Raw genomic sequence first — 21,003 nt, 5'->3', positions numbered from 1 at the left:
CTTGTGGACCCAACTCATCTAAGATTTCTTTCCAACTTGGAATTACACGTCATGGTTAAAAAGATGTTAGGTTTTTCAAAGCGTTAGACTCAAGTCATTGCTTCTATGTATCTTTTGCGCATATCTCTTGGGCCTCCAATAAAAGAAGAAGACAGAATAATGCATTTACCAACTTTAGAAGCATTGCTTTGTCCAATTGATATATTATCAACTATTCCTTGATACACTTCAGATCGAATCTCTTGTTGCTTATTACGGAAATAATTCAATCTTGATGTCTCAATTTTTACGTACATATCAACAATAAACTGCTACAGTAAACGGTCCGAGAACAATAAAATAGACTTTTTATTTTTCCTAATTTGAAGCTTGTAGCAATAGTACTCGCGACATGAGACAACATGTTCATTTCTCTTCTTTTTCAGCACTGTAAGGTGATAAATTTAACAAATCAAAAATGTAACACTGTTATATTAGAACAATTAAAAATTAAAATAAGAATAATCATTTTAACCTTCTTGTTCTTTTGTAAGTAGTTGCTCTGATGATACTGATTGTTGGGGGTCAATTGATGCTCTTGTTACTCGTTGTGGTAGTCTTTCCCCTTTCTTTACTCTTAATATTCCTTGGTGCTAACCAGTATCACCAAAAGGAAATAACAATGGATATTGCAGTGGATCATAACAGCCAAAATAGCATTGGATTATATGACTCTCACCTGCATGATTGAATACCACAATATTTCTTCCTCTCAAGTGTTCTGAATCATCATCTTCAATCCAAATGATTGCTACTTGGGACGCTGACAGAGAGTTAAAAACACGCTGATTCAAACCCATATCTAACCTAATATGAATTTTGTGATATTTCAAATTGGGCAAATCCCCAAGAGTTCAAAAGAATGTTGAGTATGGATTAACATGAAGAATATCCATGAGTTGATGAATCCAATCTTCCGATGTCATAAACACGATTGTCTAATTCATATTCAGTATCATAAAAATACAGTTGTAGATACGAAGGATGTCCATCCAAAGGAACCAAGTCATTAATGTAATGATAAATTTGACCTTGAGCTCAGAATGTATAAATTCCTATGTTCCTTCTACACAAATCTCTATCAAATTTAACTCTAAATGATGTAAAAGCAAACATATTGTTATATGTGCAAACATAGATAAGAAAGTTGACAGATTCAACTGTGTTAGAGGTAAACAAATGGTAAAGTTATTCCGGAACATCATTTGTAGTTAAAGAGATTGTTCCATCGGCACAACAAAACCCTTCGTTTCATGTGAAAATTTTTTTGCTTCACAATATCACAGAATGGAACTGACGGTAACAAAGTTGCCTCAAATGGCACTGTTTGTAATATTTTCCTACGACTAGCTGACTGTTGATGCCTCTTTCCTATGGAGGAAAAAGAAACCAAATAAATGAGGCAAACTCTTAAATGTGCTATGATTTCAATAGATGTATCATTGAATGAAGCTATATATAAGGAAGAAAGAAAAGGGAAAGAAGTACAACTTAATTTTATACATCTTTCTTACCTCGAGAATTTGTTGATATCCTTGTGTCAAAGTTGGGTTGGCATCGAGAAAAAGAATGAGCCTATTGAATAAAGAATTGAATATGTTGAATAAAAAAAAAAAAAGAGGATTGATGGAAAATTATGGTGAAAACAAAGGATGTACAGTAAATCTGTTCGGTCGGAAGTTAAACAGATGTATGTACATTTTCTGTACATGTATTTGTTGCCCCAAGTGTCAAAGACATTGTGGCATTGTCCAAATAAAGAGGTTCTATTGACACAATTTCAATTATGTTTATTTGCTGATAGGGAACTCCAGAATTATCAACATTAGAACTATATTCAAATTGTTCAACGGAGGATACATTACTGGTTCTAGCATCAGCACGAAAAGTGCGTTGTCTTTTTGTACAATATGGTCTGACCTCTTCATTATTGTGCATGAATTCTATATGACCTCCCAACACATTTGTTTCATTATGAACGATTGGTTGGGAGATAAATTGTTTTTCGTGTTGAGTAGTATCATTCGTATAGTTCCTTTGTTGAAGATATCTTTCTTTCTTTTTTCGTCGTATATGTTCTTCTTCTTCTAAAGAAAGAGCCCTATATAAATTGTTTATCCTAAGATGTTTTCTAGCACCTTGGGAATCATTTTAAATAAGGACAAAAGTTATAAGAATAAGAAAGAACTAATTGATCATATGATGATAAATTTGTACTAATCTATTAATGTGAGCTTACCACTTTTCATTTATACATGCAACGAAACAACTCTTGTTGATAACTGGATAAAAGAAAAACTCATAATGATGCAAGGTCAAAAACCTTTTCAATCTAAGTATTTATTCCAATAGAATAAAACCAACCATTGAAATAGATATATATATATATATATATATATATGCATCGTTGGTTACCTTGGTAGTTTTGGAAAAAGACTAAAGAAATCCAACCAACTCAGCAAACTCAACCAAGCTGTAAAGAATAGAGAATGAAAATTAGAAATACATCACCAACAGGTATAAAAATTATATAACCCTTTTAGTATGAATTGCATACGAAGAATGTATAAATAAAAAACTCACAATCAAATCAATTATTTAAACGAATAAAAGGAAGCAACAAATTTTGAAATCCATGAGAATGTTATATTTTGTCTACAGGCTCTTATATATACACCAATATATATTCATTAGAATCATCCAATAATGAATCATATGAACCTCACTTATCAAGATAACTCAAAACAAGAAATCTAATAATGAGAAAATAATGTGTTTTAAAACCAATAATTTAATAAACATAATTTTTTTCTCAAAATATTTAGTATTTCTTATCTTATGTGATGGAGGTTTTAAAGCTGTGATTTTAGTCATTTCATATAGTTCACCCACATTGAACAGAAGATAATGTGTATTTATTTATAGTTAGTCTTTTTCAATCGAGAAGAAAAACTCATGATGACGTATGGTCAAAAACATTTTCAATTCAAATATATGTTTGAATAGGCCAAAAAGAATAATTGAAATAGATACATCCAGAGGATTGTCATTACTAAAAGGAAAGGAAGAAAAGATTTTTCACCAGGAGATTCATGTACGAAAAATGTGAAAACTTGGAAAAGTAATTATAACAAATTAAAAGCAACCTACATAAAAACAAATAACAAAATAGAACGAGACATTAATCATCTCTCTTTCACTACTAAAATTATAAAAACAAAATCCTCATTTTGTCCTTAACATGAATTAAAAAAGAAGATTCTAGTATAGGTGGTTTGGTCACGTTTGAATAGGACCACTACACAGACAAATATTACATGTACTGTTATGGTGGAATAAGCACATGGACTATCATTATGAGAAGAGGCATCATGATCTAAAATTTTAGCTCCAAATAAAACATTGATCTAGATGTGCATTTGTAAACCAAAAAGACACAAAATAAAAGGCAGGTTTCTCCACTTCGAGTTTACAAGTGCGCATGAGAGCCAGCTTAGAAATTCACCTTTTAAATTTGACTAACAAGCCATGCTATTTCTAACACCACCAACATGGTGGCCACATAACATCACTAACGTGACAAACATACATTAGCCATAAAAAATCAGAATTAAAAATCATACCCATATCTTGAATACCTGTCAGTCATGACAGTTGTATTACGTAAATGTTAAGAGTAGCATTTACTCTTGATTTTTTTTTTGGCTAGGAAATAGGTGGGGGGGATTCGAGCCCTAGTTCTCCAGATGAGAAACCAATGCTAATGCCATTTGGGCCAAAGGCCACTTGCACATTACTCTTGATTATACAACAATACTGGCATCACCATAAAAAAAAGACACTAATTCCTATAAATTGCTTAGAATCATATGTCAACCCAGCATTATTTAATATCCTACTTATTTTAAAACTTAAAATGATATATTGCTTAGAATCTTGACATCAAACAAACTTATAGCCTTCAATTTTATAATCAACAAATAAATTTTTTGCCAGATAGGGAGTCCCAAGACATCCTATCAAGTGGATCTTCTTAATATGGGTCAATGATTTCAACAATCTAGGAAAGTGATAGTATATTAGAGAAGCCCATAATTAAATAAAACACTAAGTTTTAGTATAGATGTTTATAATATTTGGAACAGCAGAGAACAAAATTTGGCAATGTTAAGGCTGTAATTAATCTTAATGGACTCATCAAATGGATTCCATAATTTACATTCCCAAAGCTTGAGAACCATTTCCCAAAAATATTATGTTTGGTATTCGAAAAATTGTAGGAAACTTCACCAATTGAAATATGTTCTCTAGAACTTTAAGATATAGCAACTGTATTTGACACCTGTCTGAAAACATCTTAAAAACTCACTGTCTATATCTAAGAGCATCACTACAAATCTTTTTGATGATTGTTAAAACCTATAGTTCTTATGCATGTGAAGAGATAAACATGCATACATAACTAATAACATATAACACCTAACCATGTCAGAACGCTAGTTTCTGAGTCCACAACTTTAAGAAATTGATATTGGTTGCTCTATGAGGTGAAAGATGCTACCGATACCCAATGAGCAATGATCTTTGCAAGGAACTATTATTCAAGCATTCAATGTTGTAAGCAAGACCGGTATTTCAATTTTGTGCACTCGCATAATGATCTTAAGTAAGTCTATTTTATTTAATTATTATAATTAATTAATATAAATAAATAATTACCTATATTTGATTTTATAATTTTCCTTGTTAATTATATTTTTCGAATTTAATTTTATATAATATTTTCTTATTTGTTATTCTATTCAGTTTTACCAAAAAAAAAAAGGAATTTACTATTATTTAATCTTTTTCAGATGAGAAATTGTAAAATATAGGAATATATATTTTGTTTTTTAGTGATTTTATAGTAATTTTTTTTTAAAAAAATTTTTTCCTTACTTTTTCTCTCTCCTATGTGCGATTCTTCCCCACTGCCCGTTCTCCTTCAGCCCAGCCCGGCGACGCCGTGTACCGGCCACCATCACTGCCACCACCGGCGAGTCCCCCTCACGCCGATGACCAACCCAGCCACCATCGATGTCCCCCACAAGCAGCCCTCCCTCTCCCCCGGAGAAACCCATTCGAAATGGGTTTCTCCTATTTATCTCATCCTGCGCCGCTGTACGTGGCCACCCAACCTCACGACCACCACCGGTGATCCCCCTCACGCCGGCGACCAACCCAACCACCACCGATGTCCTCCACGCGTAGCCCTCTCTCTCCCCAACCGAAATGGGTTTCACTCATTTGTGTCCAGTTCCGCAGCCGTACGCAGCCACCTCGACCACCGCACCTCCACCACTTAACACCGACGACAACCTCTAGCAGATCCAGCCACCACGAACTTCCCTTTCCCTTTCGATCTCACACTGCTATTTGAATGCACGAACCCATTTCTCATGGCAACTCTCTCCCTCTCTCTCTCTTCAAATAAAAAAGAAATGAAGAAGAAGGAAAACATAGATGCGAAAATAAATCGAAGAAAGAAAACAGGGGGCAGTACTGGGTGCACTACCCATACTACTTACTCGGCGTTGCAACCTGTTCAATCCATTGGTACCATCATTCATTCATTCAGTCATGACCGTTACGTAACTTCATACATTAAAACATTCATTTATTTTCTGTCATTCCTTTCCTTTCATTCATCAGTCCATTTCATTTCATAAAACATCATTTCATAACATAAAGCATAAAACCTCATAATTTCATTACATGGAACATATATTCAATACATACTACATATAATATCCATTCACATGTATACAACTATTATTTGGGTGCATAAAAAGGTGCTGCCAAAGAAGGCCATTACATACATATACTTGAACATTAATACATTAGCATAGATTTATAAAGCGTCACTTCATTCTAAGAAAACATTTCATTTTCTTTCATTTCTAGAAAACCATTTCCTTTTCCTTCATTTCATAAAAGAACATTTTTCTCGTAAAAGCATTTTGTTTCTTTTGCATAAATAAAGCATTCATTTTCATTTTCATATCTTGATAAAACTCTAGAAAAGTATAAACATAATACTTACCTGGACTCCATGCCATTCCATTTCATGCAGTCCATTCATGTACATGTCAGATGGCAACCTACATGCATTCATAACCTTACGTCATTTGCTTTTCATTTGCATAAGAACATTACAATTAAAACTTGCATAATAAAACTACTCCTTACTCTTAGTGCATTCTCTTTCACATGGCCTTAACCTCCAATTGGTCCTTACTTAAACTTCCTCCATTTAGGGTTCGTTTGGATCCACAGAGCAGTTGAGTTCACTTCACTTTTAGGCTGCTTTCCTCATCCAAATATATGTTGGTCGTCAAGTGAGAGCAGTTCAAACTTTGAACCCATTGATTGGGCCCCACAACTGACAAACCACTTTCACCTAAACCCATGAGCCGAGTTTCATTCGTAAATTTATTTCCATTGGGCCCCACAACTGACAACTTATTTCCATTTTGCAAGTTCTCCTTGGCTCGCCTAGATACAGTGCCAAATCTTTTCTTTTCTTTTTTTTTCCTTTGCTGCATTTGGTGCCAGATGAGGAAATCATTTCCGTTTTTATTGTAACGTGAACAGTATAAAATAATAGTGGGACCCATTTCTTTTACAACTATCCATATATATATCTAAACTCATCTTAACATCCAAACATATTTTAAACTCATTTTAAGTGGACCCCACCAAACTCATTCAACAATCTTAACTCACTACTATTCATAAAAAACTCAACTCATCTAAACATCCAAACGCACCCTTAGACTAGTCATTGTCCAAATAACCTTCATCATCTATTACTTGCATACTTCTTCATAATGTTCCTAATTGTGAAAACTTACACCTTTAGGTATTCATAATATCTATTTCATTTCACTTATACATGTCATCATTCAATCCTCGAAGCATAATCATTTTCATAAATAATAAACCTAAAAGCTTAAATTCATTTCTAACTAATAAAGTGAGCTCACTTGCTTCACTTTAAATTCCAAATCATCACTCGACAAGTTTTACAAATTTGTCCCACTTCACCATACAATCCAACTACAGTCACAATACCATTCCTCAAACAATACCCTTCCTCCATACGTAATCCAATCCAACACCAACTTAAGTTCCTATTCTCACTTCCTCACCTACAAACATACTATACACTCTTAACCCAAACATATGTATACAATCAACCAACACACATTCACACACACACACACACACACACACACACATCATACCCCTTTATCACCTAAGGTCAACATACAATCCATTTAAGTATCCACTTATTCTTACAAATGTCATCCATACATAACACATTCAAGGTAAACATATCTATCCAACACATGCACCCAATCAATTCACACATTCATCCTACCCTCTCTATCCAGACTTCATATATTCATCTCCATACATAACACATTCAAGGTAAACATATCTATCCAATACATGCACCCAATCAATTCACACATGCATCCTACCCTCTCTATCCAGACTTCATATATTCACCTCAAGTATCTCAATACAATTCAATTATGTGGCATAATCTAAACTCAAACGTGACCATGAAATCTTACACCACTTCTATGCTCAAACATCAACACCAATGAAGCCAAAGATTAAACATTTAAATTTGTCTAAATGCATACCATCCACTCCGTTACAATTCAAACCAACACACCACATGAAATCTGCCTATGCCATTTATACACCTACATCACACACTCACAAAGCTTACAATCTTTATACACATACCACACATTCCATACAAGCTTCCTTAGTCAACCCAATACATCACTTTTTACAATTTATCATAGTCAACACATTAAATATACAAAATCTGCCCAATTAAAACCAACAAAATTATCATGCTTTTCAAACTCCACTACAACTCCATTTAACCCAACACATCAAGAAAATCTGAGATACCCAACTTCATACATTCATAGCCAACATCTCAATACAATCAATTAGGTAACATTTTCCAAAAACAAGTATAACCATTCAATTATAACCCATTTCTATACTTGATCATCAACTACAAATGAAATTAAATATTAAACATTAAAACCTGTCCAATTCTTGCACTTCATGGCCCTCATGTAATTCAAACCCATAAACCATCGCAGTCAAGTAAAATCAAGCCAACTTTTCAACTAAATTAATATACACTCATCACTTAAACCTATTATCCATTTAAACTAAATAAACAACAAACAACACCATCACAAACCTCCCCAATATCCCAACCTTCACAAACACTATTCTTAATCAATAAGCCTATTGACAATGAATACAACACACATATTCAATCCATCATCCATTTAAACTCAATAGACACAACCAACACAAAATACACATTAAATCCATAGTCCATTTAAACTCCATACAACACAAACTAACACCATCACAATCACATAGCTTCATAATCTCAACCATGGACTCCTCTAATCTATGAAGTCTCACATCACAACAGAACCACTCGCTTACTTCCAGCACTTCACACAATTCACAACTTTACATTTAATCTCATCACTTCACAACATATGACCACATCACAAACCACATTTAATCCAATGATGTTGATGAAATAGAAAACTTGCATCTTTATGCCTGCTCCAAAGCGAAAAATGCCAATTTATTAATTGCCTGCTCCAAAGCGAGAAATGCCAATTTATTAAAAAAAAACTAATGAAATTATAGCCACCTAATTTAAATACTATAAAAACCATAAAAAAATTGATTTTTGAGAAGTTGAAGTACCTAACATGTGTGTGTGTTTTAATTGGGATGATGCTTTTGCAGATGGAATCCACAAAATGTGCAAATTAACCAGCCATGCATCATGTATGCAAAGAATTATATGAATAAATAATAAAAGTGAACCATGCAAAGTTGTGATAGACGTAATGACACCGACATGTCCAGGTCGTGCAAGGATGCTTGAATCATTGTAAAATCTGTGATAAATATGCATCAATGATGGTCCAAAGCTTTTATTATAAAATGATTTTTAATTTTATAAAATGATAACCATTCTCTAGATGGAAGGAGCATGGGAAGGAGCACGCATCTCCTATAACACCTCTTACCGCAAAACCATCAACCCAGGTATTCATCAAACTCATTTGATAAGTTTGTTCCTTAAGTAGTGTGCTTATTTTTCACCATTTTTCTAATCGATTTAAAACATGGATTTGTTTTGTGGGTGTAAACTATAGGAAAATCTAATGCCCCAATTTCAGTCATCAGTTAACCTTTCGATTGGTTTAAACTTTGCAAGTTCAAGCAATGTGGAAGAGATATTGAGTGCCACACCTAACTCTAGCGAGGTTGAAAGTTTGTCTACTCCATTGTTCCTAATACTGTTGAATCCAAAGATGAAGATGAGTCCGGGACACAGAATATAGTGCATACTGAGGTGAGCAATAGCATTGATGAGCATAAGTTGGGGATGATGTTTAAATTCGAAGAAGAATTACTTTCTTATTATAAGAAATATGGGAAATAATGCGGTTTTGGGATAAGTATGCAAAGTAGTAAAAGGTTCAAGGATGAGATTCTCAGATATGTCACATTTGGTTGTGCTCATGGAGGGAAGGCACGAAACTGGACGTCAAATGTCGCCAGACCACGTCCGACATAAAAAACAAAACGTAAGGCAAAGATAAATATACTTTTATTGATGAGATATTGAAAGTATTGAGTGCACACAATGAGCACAACCATGGCCTAAGTCCATAGAAATCAAGGTTGTTTTGCTGTAATAGAGAAGTGAGTGAGTCTATAAAAATAGTCCTAGATACAAATGATCAAGCGGAGATCCAAATGAATAAGAGTTTTGTCTCTCTTGTGAAAGGAGCGGGTGGGTATGAAAACTTGTCATTCTTAGAGAAAGACTGTCGTAATTATATTGACGAGGCATGTCACATTCAAGTTGGGAAAGGTGGCGCTGGAGCCCTCTGTGAGTATTTTGTTAGGATGCAATATAAGCATGATGGATTTTTGGCACAAATGAATTTGGATGATGATGACAGGTTGATAAATTTTTTTTGGGCAGACGCACGGAGTAAGGCGGCCTACAAGTATTTTGGCGATGTCGTCATATTCGACACCACATATTTGACAAATAGGTATGAGATACCCTTTGTATCGTTTGTAGGTATAAACCATCATGGCTAATCAATCCTTTTGGGGGTAGGATTGATTTCTAGTGAGATGCTAAAATTTTTACATGGTTGTTTGAGACTTGGTTGAATTGTATGGATGGTAATGCCCTGGACAATATTATCACGGATCAAGATAGAGCAATAAAAAATGCAATTGTTGTTGTCTTTCCAAATAGCCGACATAGATATCGCTTGTGGCACATACTAAAAAAAAGTACTTGAGAAGTTGGGTTCCCATAATACATATAAAACGGGGTTGAAAAGTCAGTTGCTCAAGTGTGTATATGACTCACAGACCATTGAGGAGTTTAAAAAATGTTGAGACGTGTTACTTATGACATACAACATACATGAGAATGCCTGGTTACAATCATTATACACTGAGCGTACCTATTGGGCACCAGTATTCCTTAAGATTTTTTCTGGTCTGGAATGAGTACAACCCAATGAAGCAAGAGTATGAATGCTTTCTTCAACGGGTACGCTCATGCTAGGAAAAACTTAAAAGAGTTTGTCTATCAGTTCGATAATGCATTGAGAAATAAGACTGAGAATAAAAATGGGGCGGACTTCGAGTCATTCAACTTCACAATCCTAGTCGTATCTGTCTCTCCACTCAAGAAGATATTTTAGGAGTTGTACACAAACTCTAAATTTAGAGAAGTTCAGAAAGAAGTAATGATTCCACTCGAGAAGAAAGTGTACTTAATGATTCCATTTTGTTTCATCTCTACTTGATATTTTGGTATTGACATAATCTAGAATATAGTTTATAACTATTAAGTTATGTTATATTATCTTCACATGTGCATCTTGTGGTGGATGGAACACAACTTGATAATGGGGATGGAACACAACCAGATGTTGGAGATTCTGCTTTATGATTTAGAGATGTATTAAGTGTATTTTGCTTTATGATTTAGAGATGTTTTAAGTGTATTTTGGATTTGTATTGTGATTTTAAAGAATATGTAACTGAGTGATTGCAATATGTGAGTACGTGATTGTAAAAAAGATGATAATATTTTGTTATATAAAATGTTTCAATTTCTTTTTTTCGAACACTATCGTTAAATTTATGTGCCTTCCAATCATTCTTTATTTTGTGCATTTAAATCAACTTGTGTCCAATGACGCATTCTCATAATACACAAAAACATTCCAAGTAGAGTTGAGAAGGGAAGAAAACAAACAATTAAGCAGGTTGCATTTAACTCAATCTGCGTTTAGTGACACATTCTCATAGTACACAATAACATTCCAAATAGCCCCTAACATACAATGTACAAAGTTCCCATTAAGTGGAGCTTCATTTTGATTGTATAAAGTACATGGTTATTAATATGGTAATAACCCAATAGACACGAAGTAGTGTATGTTCTTGTCGGATGTCTGATTGTTGCCTTTCAATTTCAACTTCTATGTTGTGGACTTCCAACTCCCTCTTCAAAATTTCTTCACCTTTTTTGCTGATGCTCTTCCTCCTTCCAATACTGGTTGGGTCGTCCATCCTCAAACGATTAACAAGAGAAGATGAAGAAACTAATGATGTCATTCTAAACCTGTCATAAGGAAACAAACATGAGTGACCCTTAATTTTTAATGGGAGAATCAGAGGATGCCTAATGCACCTAACCCAAGTTAGTCCATGCATGAATATGAAGATTTTTACATCAACTTGCTCAAGTTTCTCATAAATTCTACATTGAAAGAGGTTCTATCATCTTCTTAACTAGTTTGCATTGAAGGTTTTTGGAGAAAAAAGAAGTAGGGCTGAATCAACTTGAGATTTTTATTTCAAAGTATAGTCTTCTTAACTAGTCTGCATTCTATCGTCGGATGATATATGAGTTCTATTATTAGCATGCCTTAGAGTAGTCTTCATTGAACTTGGGGAAAAAATACTTCTTGAACTTAGCTTGCCATACAAGGGCATTCTAGAGCTGAATGAACCTGATTTAAAGTTTGAGATGTATGGAAAAAAGTTCAAGAGTCAATTTTTTGAGCATTTTGATTAAAACTTTGTTTCTTGTCCACATTGACTTTCTTGTTGTATGAAATGATTTTGGTTGACATCTTCTCTGTTGCCTTAAAATCTGAGCAGTCCCTTCTTTTATTGATGCTTGTAAGAACCTACTTTAACTTTTTGCTTTTTAGAATTATTTAATTATTAGAGAAGAACAGTCTATCCCTAATGGGAAGGGGGATTCATCTTCTATGGGGCAGGTCTCTCTCCACCATGTCTGACCCCTTTGTCTTCCCAATTTCTATGTTATTGTCATTTCTGAGATGGAGCAGTGAAACAAGTGTTGTGATTTATCACCTTTTTGTGAAAGTAATTTCTGTTCAATTTTATTGTTTTGCTTCTCAATTGTAGCTTGTGTAATTGAGCCTTTTAAGGAAGTGTTGTAGTGATGTTATTACTTGGGCTGTTGAGTGATCCCATGCTCTTTAGGAAGGCTTGTGAAGTTGAAGATTTTTTCTATTGTTTTTATGAATATTATTTGTTTGGATTGGCCTTTGTAGTCTGTTACTCTTGGCTTGTGTGTCCAGGTGGTGAGTGTTTATACTCTTTTATATTGTTTATTTTATATTCATATATTTGTTTGATCATTAGTACTTTATTTGTTTAATTTCATATCAAAATCTTTGATAGAGATGATGTGATTCAGCTACCTCATTGGTATTTAAAAAAAATATTTTGTGACTCTTTCTTGCATTTTCACAAACACTTCAAATACATTTTCAGATTTCATTACAGTGTCCATGAGATAATCCCATTTCCTTCCTTAGTACAATATGGTAACTCACAATAAGGTTTCTAATATATATCATATCAAATTAGTGTATCCATCATTGTGTTGCAGTTGTCAAATGCTCTTAGAAAAGTAAAGACATACAACTAACTTCCCAACATTTTGAAATTAATTGGGTGCAATCAAACTTCTTATTCGATAAATCATCTATGAGTCACAAAATAAAAGTGGAAATATATCCAAACAAGAACTTATCAAGAAGAAAAAAAAAGAATTTGAAACAAGAAACTACTGACCGTGGAAACCCAATCTAGCAAATTTCTCCAATCTAATAACTCTGGTGAATGCAAAGTTGCAGAACATCCAATTTGTGCACGTATGTGTTTTCTTAAGTCGCGACACAGAGGAGATGGAGGAGGGTGACAATGAAGGAGGGAGAGGGAGGAAACTGGGAATGAGGAAAGGCTCCAGAACACAAATGGCAAGAATAAATGATGAAACGCACCGTATCATTTTTCCTACTTGGTGTGCACTAACTCTCTTGCATTCATCATTTTCCAATTAAATATAAATCTTTCCAAGTACTCAAACACAACACCAACATTCATACAAACTACATAAACATAATACACATTTAAGACATAGAGATAGAATTTATACCACAAAGTAAGGGGTTGATCCTGGAGTTTGGGCGTGAGGCTGGTGGCTATGGGCTTGATGGGACAGGTCGGCATGGGAGGAGTGGCTGTGGGGAATGGATAGAGCTGTCGTGGCTAAGATAGAGAGGGAGAGGAAGATAGAGGCATTGGGTACAATGGTGGTATGGGGGTGGTCGTGGTGAGGCTTGGTGGCAGAGGTGGTAGCATGGGAAAAGCAGGGGCTGAGGCCGTGGGTTGAGAGAAACAGAGAAGGAGAGAGAGAGAGAGAGAGACTTGGGGGCTGGGGTGCACAATGGTGGGCTGTGAGGCCATTGTGGGTTGCTAAGCCGGTAGCTTGTAGTGGTGTGATGTCCTTCGTGGTGGCAGCGCTAGGTTACTTAGAGAGAGGAGAGAAATCAAGGGATGAGATGCAGATGGGAAGAGAGGGATCGGGAAGGGGACAAGCCGAGAGGGAGAAGGGGTTGTCATTGATGAGACACGACAATGTTGTTAACGACGACGACATGATGGTTGGGCTTACTTGAAACAATACTCTTAAAGAACAAAAATCATTTAAATAAAATGATTTTCTAAAACTATAATATTTTCGGGGCTCCAAAATATAAAGAGGCTTACTTGAAAATTAGGTTTGGTTCAATAATACTAAAATTTACCCCATTTAAAACAATTTTGGACTTTTAAAATATTTCAAGGATTTTAAAATACTCGGCTCGCTTTAAAAATCAACTGCTAAATTTAAAACACAAATTCAAGATTTAAAACGTAAAGGCAAGAATTGTGACCAATCGAGAGGAAAAATGAGTGGTTGGTCACATAGGATGACTGAAATCACTACCATGGAAAGAAGTGTTCCTTCTCATCCATATCTTTCGAGCTTCCTTAGCCACCTCTTCAACCATGATCTATAAACAGAAACATGTCTTCTAGGACACCAATAAATGAGTCTTTCATGAATTTTCACTTTTGGATCTACCTAAACCAGCACTGACCCCCTATATAGCATGCTCAGTAGATTAAACTTCAGTAAGGAAAATTGGATAGTTGAGACTATCTACAACCTTTCTGCTCTAGAGGTTCAACCTTTCTCCTCCAGAGAAAATTCTTTGCTGGATTAGAAATTTTTAGGTGCCAAATCTTGGTCCAAATCCATTTGTATTAGTGTTGCCTAAAGATTGTCCCCTTACTCAATCCATTAGATCATCCTGCAGGTATGTAGGTAGATGTGTAACTGATCTAGTTTAGTCCGATTTTGGACATATTTTAGAACATAATAGGTATAAACCAGTTTTGAGAATTGGAGAATCGATACTAGACCGATTCATCATTGAAACCGAAACTTTTAATTTTATCGATTCCAGTCTGGTTCGGTCCGTTTTTCCAGTGCAGTGGTGTTTAATTTATTTACATAATATAGTGTCTAATTTAATGTTATTATGTGTGATGCCCCCAGATTCTGCTTGGGATCAGACGGATATCTGAAGTGTCAAGACATGCAACACAATGTTACCTGCCCCCCTGTTCATGATAGATAAAGATGCAATATTCCTATCATGCATATATCTGTATGTAATATTCGCAGTTGATAATTTTTTTCTTTGAGCAACACTATGCACCAAACTAATAATATCCCAATGACTTAAAATATGATCCATACATACGAAACATCCATGATTACAGTACAGGTCGTAGGAGACTGTAATCTCAAAACATGGGAGACCAACCTCCACAATTACATCATTAGAATAATAACTACTGGGCTAGTTCAATGAGTGACTCGCGTAACTCGACCAATGATGCTATAATAGTGTCCAAAAGTCTAATAAAGTAGGCCACAAGCTCCACATCACGTTGGTGCCGTCTAGTCAACCTCCTCCAATTGGCCAGGCTCTGCTCCCTCTCCTTGACTTGACATATCTCCTACTATTCGGGGGGAATGGTAGGTGGACTACCACGGTGATATTTGAATACAAATCTTAGCAAATTAACAGAGAACTTCCACACAGATTAATGATGTATGCATGACAGTAAAGACATGAATGCATAATCAAAGTCATAAGCAAACGTAAAATAACTTGACATGTAACATGGCATAAACTGACATGACTTGAATTTTGACTTGATTAAGATGAACATGAACTTGAAGCATGACTGAGCATGAACTTGAAACATAGCATGAAGTGAACTTGAAGTATATCATGAACGTGAACTTGAACATAACATGAATGCGAACTTGAAACATATCATGAACGTGAACTTGAACATAGCATGAAAGTAAACTTGAAACATATCATGAACGTGAACTTGAAATACATTCTTGTCTGATGGAGTTACCACGATGTTCTTGTCTCATGGGATTACCATAATGATATTCTTATCTTATGGGTTTACCATAATGAGTAATCTTGTCTATCAAACGTGATAATTAAAAGTGACCATGTGGGTGCTACACGGGTCCCCTTGAGTTTTGTGTCCTTGCCGATTACCGCATTATAACATAGGTATCTGCACTAGTTGTGAGTGCGTTAACATATGTACCACACTTGTTGTGGTCACACATATTGTATGTGCCACACTTGTTGTGGACACACGTATTGTATGTGTCACAATTGCTGTGGACACATGTATTGTACATATCCTGTATAAAATATCTACACCCACATGAGTACACATAACGTGAAATGAAATATGGCTCTATCGGCATTAGTGTCTAGTGCGCTTCGGTGACCAGTTACTTAGGCCCTATTTGCAACCCATTGATTGTATTTTGTCAACTCAGGAAATTTCACACTAATTTAGATACTCCAGTGTGAACAAATGAGTTTCACTAGGATATTACATCATCCTAGAACTTAGGGTCATAATAGATGTAAACAGACTTGACATAACTTGAAAGGTTGTTCCTAAGATATACATATTGTACTCGAGACGAAATGTGACATGAAACGAAAGGACAAAAGCCCTAACGTAACGTAATGTAACATAACATAAACGTGAGGCAAGAGACATGACGTACAATGAGCCAGTAAACATTTTGTATCATGTAACAAATAATATTTTGTAGCATGTCATAACATATAACAGACAATATTTCATAACATGTCATAACATGTAACGTACAACATTGTATAACATGGTATAACCTGTAATGGACAACATTTTGTAACATGATATACTTCTAATAGATAGAAATACGTGACAGAATAAATTATGTAATAGATAATCATGAAGTGACATGACATATATGATAACATACATACATAGACTATAGTTCTATTACCCGTCACACATGCATAGTAATTTGATAGTAAGTTATAAGTTAACTTACAGTGATCATCGCGTTTAATGAGGTAAAGCACGGAATACAAGAAACTATAAGTAAGAGTTCTAAATGATAGAAACTTAATCACTAACAATTAGAAATTAATAGCATAACTTATGATGGTTATAGCGGGCTGTTACATTATGACAATGTCTAACTTATTTATATATTTGATTATATATATTAGTGATAATATGATGGTTATATATACTAAAACTATTAGTTTATTTACATTATAATATACATACATTATTTTATAATAATTAATACATATTAGTATAGTATTGAATTTAACTATACTACTATAGTCTATATAAGTTAGACTATACACTTTTATACCAGTATATAATCAAATGTGTAGAAATGTATTTATAAAAAAGAATATATATTATAATTTATTACGCCATAAAATGTATTTATCCTTGATAATAAGATTAATTTTATGTTATTAGATTATTATATATGAATAATAAGATTTTAAAATTTCATGTTATATTAATAAACAATTTAGCATATAATATGTATATAATATCATATAAAAACATATAAAACCTATTTTATATATAATATACAAAAATGAAAAATAAAATATTTATGTACCAGTCCGGTTCGGTTTGAACTAGTGTTCTAACAACCAAAATCGAAATAGGACCCGTTTTCAACCAGTTTTATGAAATTGGAATCGTTACTGAACCGAATCGATTCCAAACCAAACCAAACACACCTATTAAGCCTGGTTCACTAGTTTTTCGATTTGTTTACACCCTAACCTGTAGATGGTATGCACTTTAGACAACAAAGTCTCCACTTTGAGGTGCACGTCCATACAAGTGTATTAGTAATACTGCATAAGCTTATTGGGGTCCTACTTATCTCCTTGGCTTCAGATTAGGAGAAGATTTCTTCAATTAACAAGGGAGTCTTTTTGCTACTCAATATCACTATTTATCAAGGCTGCTATGGATTCATATTCATTCAATGCTTTCACATGTGATTGAACCTTGAAAGATATTGATTTTGGAGTCCATCTATCTTTCTAAATTTTAATCTCTTTCCCATTGTAGACCCACCATATCATCCCTTCTTCAGGTAATTGTCATAGCTAACATACTACTCCAAACATAAGAAAGCTTACTTCCTAGCTTTGCCTTTAGGAAATTAGCATGAGGGAAATATTTGAGCTTGAAAACTTTAGCTTATAAAGAATTTGGGTTTTGTAATAATCTCCACCCTTGCTTAGCTAGCATAGCTAGATTGAAATGTTTTAAATCTCGAAAATCTAGACCTCTTGTAGCTTTTGCCTTTCTCATTTGTCTCCAATTTACCCATTGAATCTTTGCATCATTCTCTTTTTGTCTCTACTAAAACTTCTGCATAGTCCTCTTCATTTTTATCAATAAAGTCTTTGGGACCTAAAAAATAATCGTGCAATAATAAGTTGGAATGACCCAAATAGAGCATTTTGTAAGAATCTAGGTTTTTGGACAAAAACTTCTCTTTCCAAATGTTCATCTGACCCCACACTCTATCCAAAGTGCTATTAAAATGCATTGTTTTGAGAACTTCCAACTAGAGCAGGCAACCAGAAATATTTTTCATAGAAAAGAGAATATAAATTAATGCCTACTATTGCTACGATGTTATCCTTTGACCCGATACCTTTATATATAATTTTAGCATTAAAAACTCTTCTCCATTCTAATGAGTTGGCTTTACATAGCAATAGAGTGTCATCTGCAAAGAACAAAGAATTAATCTATAACAAGCCTTTGAAGATAGGGACTCTCATGATGTGGCTTGATCTCTCTTCATTGTCAACGAGGGAACTCAACGCTTTTGCACATAACATGAATATTATGGTGATAGAGGGTCTGTAATACTCCCATCCTTTTAGGGCTAAGAATGTTAATAATTTTAGAAAAATATGAGGTTCCAAATGCTACTAGTTTATCAAAAACTTCTTAAAAATCTTGTAGGTAAGATTTCATAACATGCTTCATTTAAAACTAAAAAAGAGTTTGTTGAAGCACTTATTAAGATTTTCTCCAAATCTTACATGAATAAAATTACTTAGCGAAGAGTTATTACAGAATGACTCTAGGTTATGGGTCGTGATGTCCTCGAAATGACTAGTACTTGTCATTGCGAAGAGTTATTACCAGAACTACTCTACTCACAAGCTTGAAATTTTAGCATTAGTTTTTGTTGAAAATACTTGTTAGATAAGGTTAATTCGAATTACTTCAAGCGGAGTGAAATTTTCACAAGTCCAGATCTTTGCTCATCTTACAGTCCATGCCAAATTATTGTGATTGCACCTCTACATCACTTAAGAGGCTACCAGAGTTTTCCAAAATGATTCCACATTTCAAGATCAAGAGCCTAAGATAGTTGATCTAGAAAATTGTAGAGAGAGAGGCTTTTGTTTGTATGTTCGCTCACTTCACTTTTTTTTTTTTTTTGATAAAACGGATCATAACCCTTCATTAAGAGAGGACTTACAAAGTTGACTTGAAAACAAGCCAATTAAAATCGTTAGTAGCAACCCAGTACACTTTCGTGACTGACATGGTCTAGTCCAGACAGTAAATCTCTAAAGACCTAGATCTTAGAGAAACTACCAACTCTGTCCATGACAGAGGTTACAAAGCCTCATACCCCGACTAAGCAGGGTAGGGTTCACCAAACCCCATCAATGCGGAGGGGGGACTACTACTCCATTCGGACCAAAGTCCAAAGGCACTACTTTTTTTAGATTTTTATTTTCCTAGAAACAACATTACACAAAAGAAAATACAGAGAAAAACACTGCACAAAGAGTGAAAACCAGTGCACAGAGGCTGCTGTGGCGCTTGCAGTACACGCGCCACTTTGGGAAGAGAACCGACAGTCGAGCTTGGAGATCCCAGACTCACAGACTCCAGAAACGCCGCGTGTGGCGTTGGTAGAGGGCTATCCGGTAGTGTGTGAAAGCCACACGCCAAACGACGCTGGAACTCCGAGCCGCGCGTGTGAGCTACTCGCCGCTCCGTTTGGTGCCGCATTCGGTAGTCTTGAAGATCGGCGGTTGGGCAACACCATGGCGGGGCACGTGCTGGCTGTGGGTGGCGAAAAGACCCAGAACTACTATTCTCCCTTATTTCGCCTGAAACCACACAAAAAAAAAAAACATAAAAAAAACACTACACAGATGAGAAGGGAGGGAGGAGGAGGAGGATGAGGGAGGGAGGGAGGGAGGGGGAGGGAGGAGAAGCTCCCCCCCCTCTAGCAGGATCTGTGGAGAGAAGTTTTAGAGAAGGAGAGAGTTTTAGAGAGACGGGGGGGGGGGGGGAGAAATTGAGTTCGCTCACTTCATTAAACTAACATGCATAAGACATTGTTTGTAGTGGAGAGTTAATTAACTGCTTATGTTGGGGAGATAATTAACTACTTATAACATTCCCACCAATGTGGACATTACATGAGTCATGAGGTTACCCATTTACTAGCATCTCCCACTTGTCCACAATGGGTGACATGGCCATTAATAGTCCAATCTCTCAACTAATTATTCTACATACAGAAAATGGACAGTGCGACTTGACGAGAAAGCAAATATTATAAGTACTATATTAAGTCATCATCTTACTAACATAGTAGATCACTCATAACATCTCACCCATGCCCCAGACTCTTTAATCTCACTAGGTCAGGGGTCCTTAATCCCTCGTAAGTTTATAACTCAAAGAAATTATTGACCTCATATGATATAGTATACTCATATAATTATATCGAGTCAAAATGACATAATCGTCTGGGCCATGAGTCATAAAAAAACAAGTAATTAGGAATTCAAATAATCTTTCCTAAACACTTATGCTAATTAAATGAGACTCGACCATTTTCCTAGACATGCTCATCGATATTGTATTATTCGTGGCCCTTAGATAATATGCTAAAATAACAACATCAAGTTTTCATCTCATGAGATAATTCCAGGTTCAATAGCATAGGAATAGATTATCTATTGATCCATT

Source organism: Juglans regia, chromosome 12, assembly GCF_001411555.2.
Source record: "Juglans regia cultivar Chandler chromosome 12, Walnut 2.0, whole genome shotgun sequence".
In the NCBI taxonomy this organism is placed as follows: Eukaryota; Viridiplantae; Streptophyta; class Magnoliopsida; order Fagales; family Juglandaceae; genus Juglans; species Juglans regia.
This window is presented reverse-complemented; position numbering follows the sequence as displayed.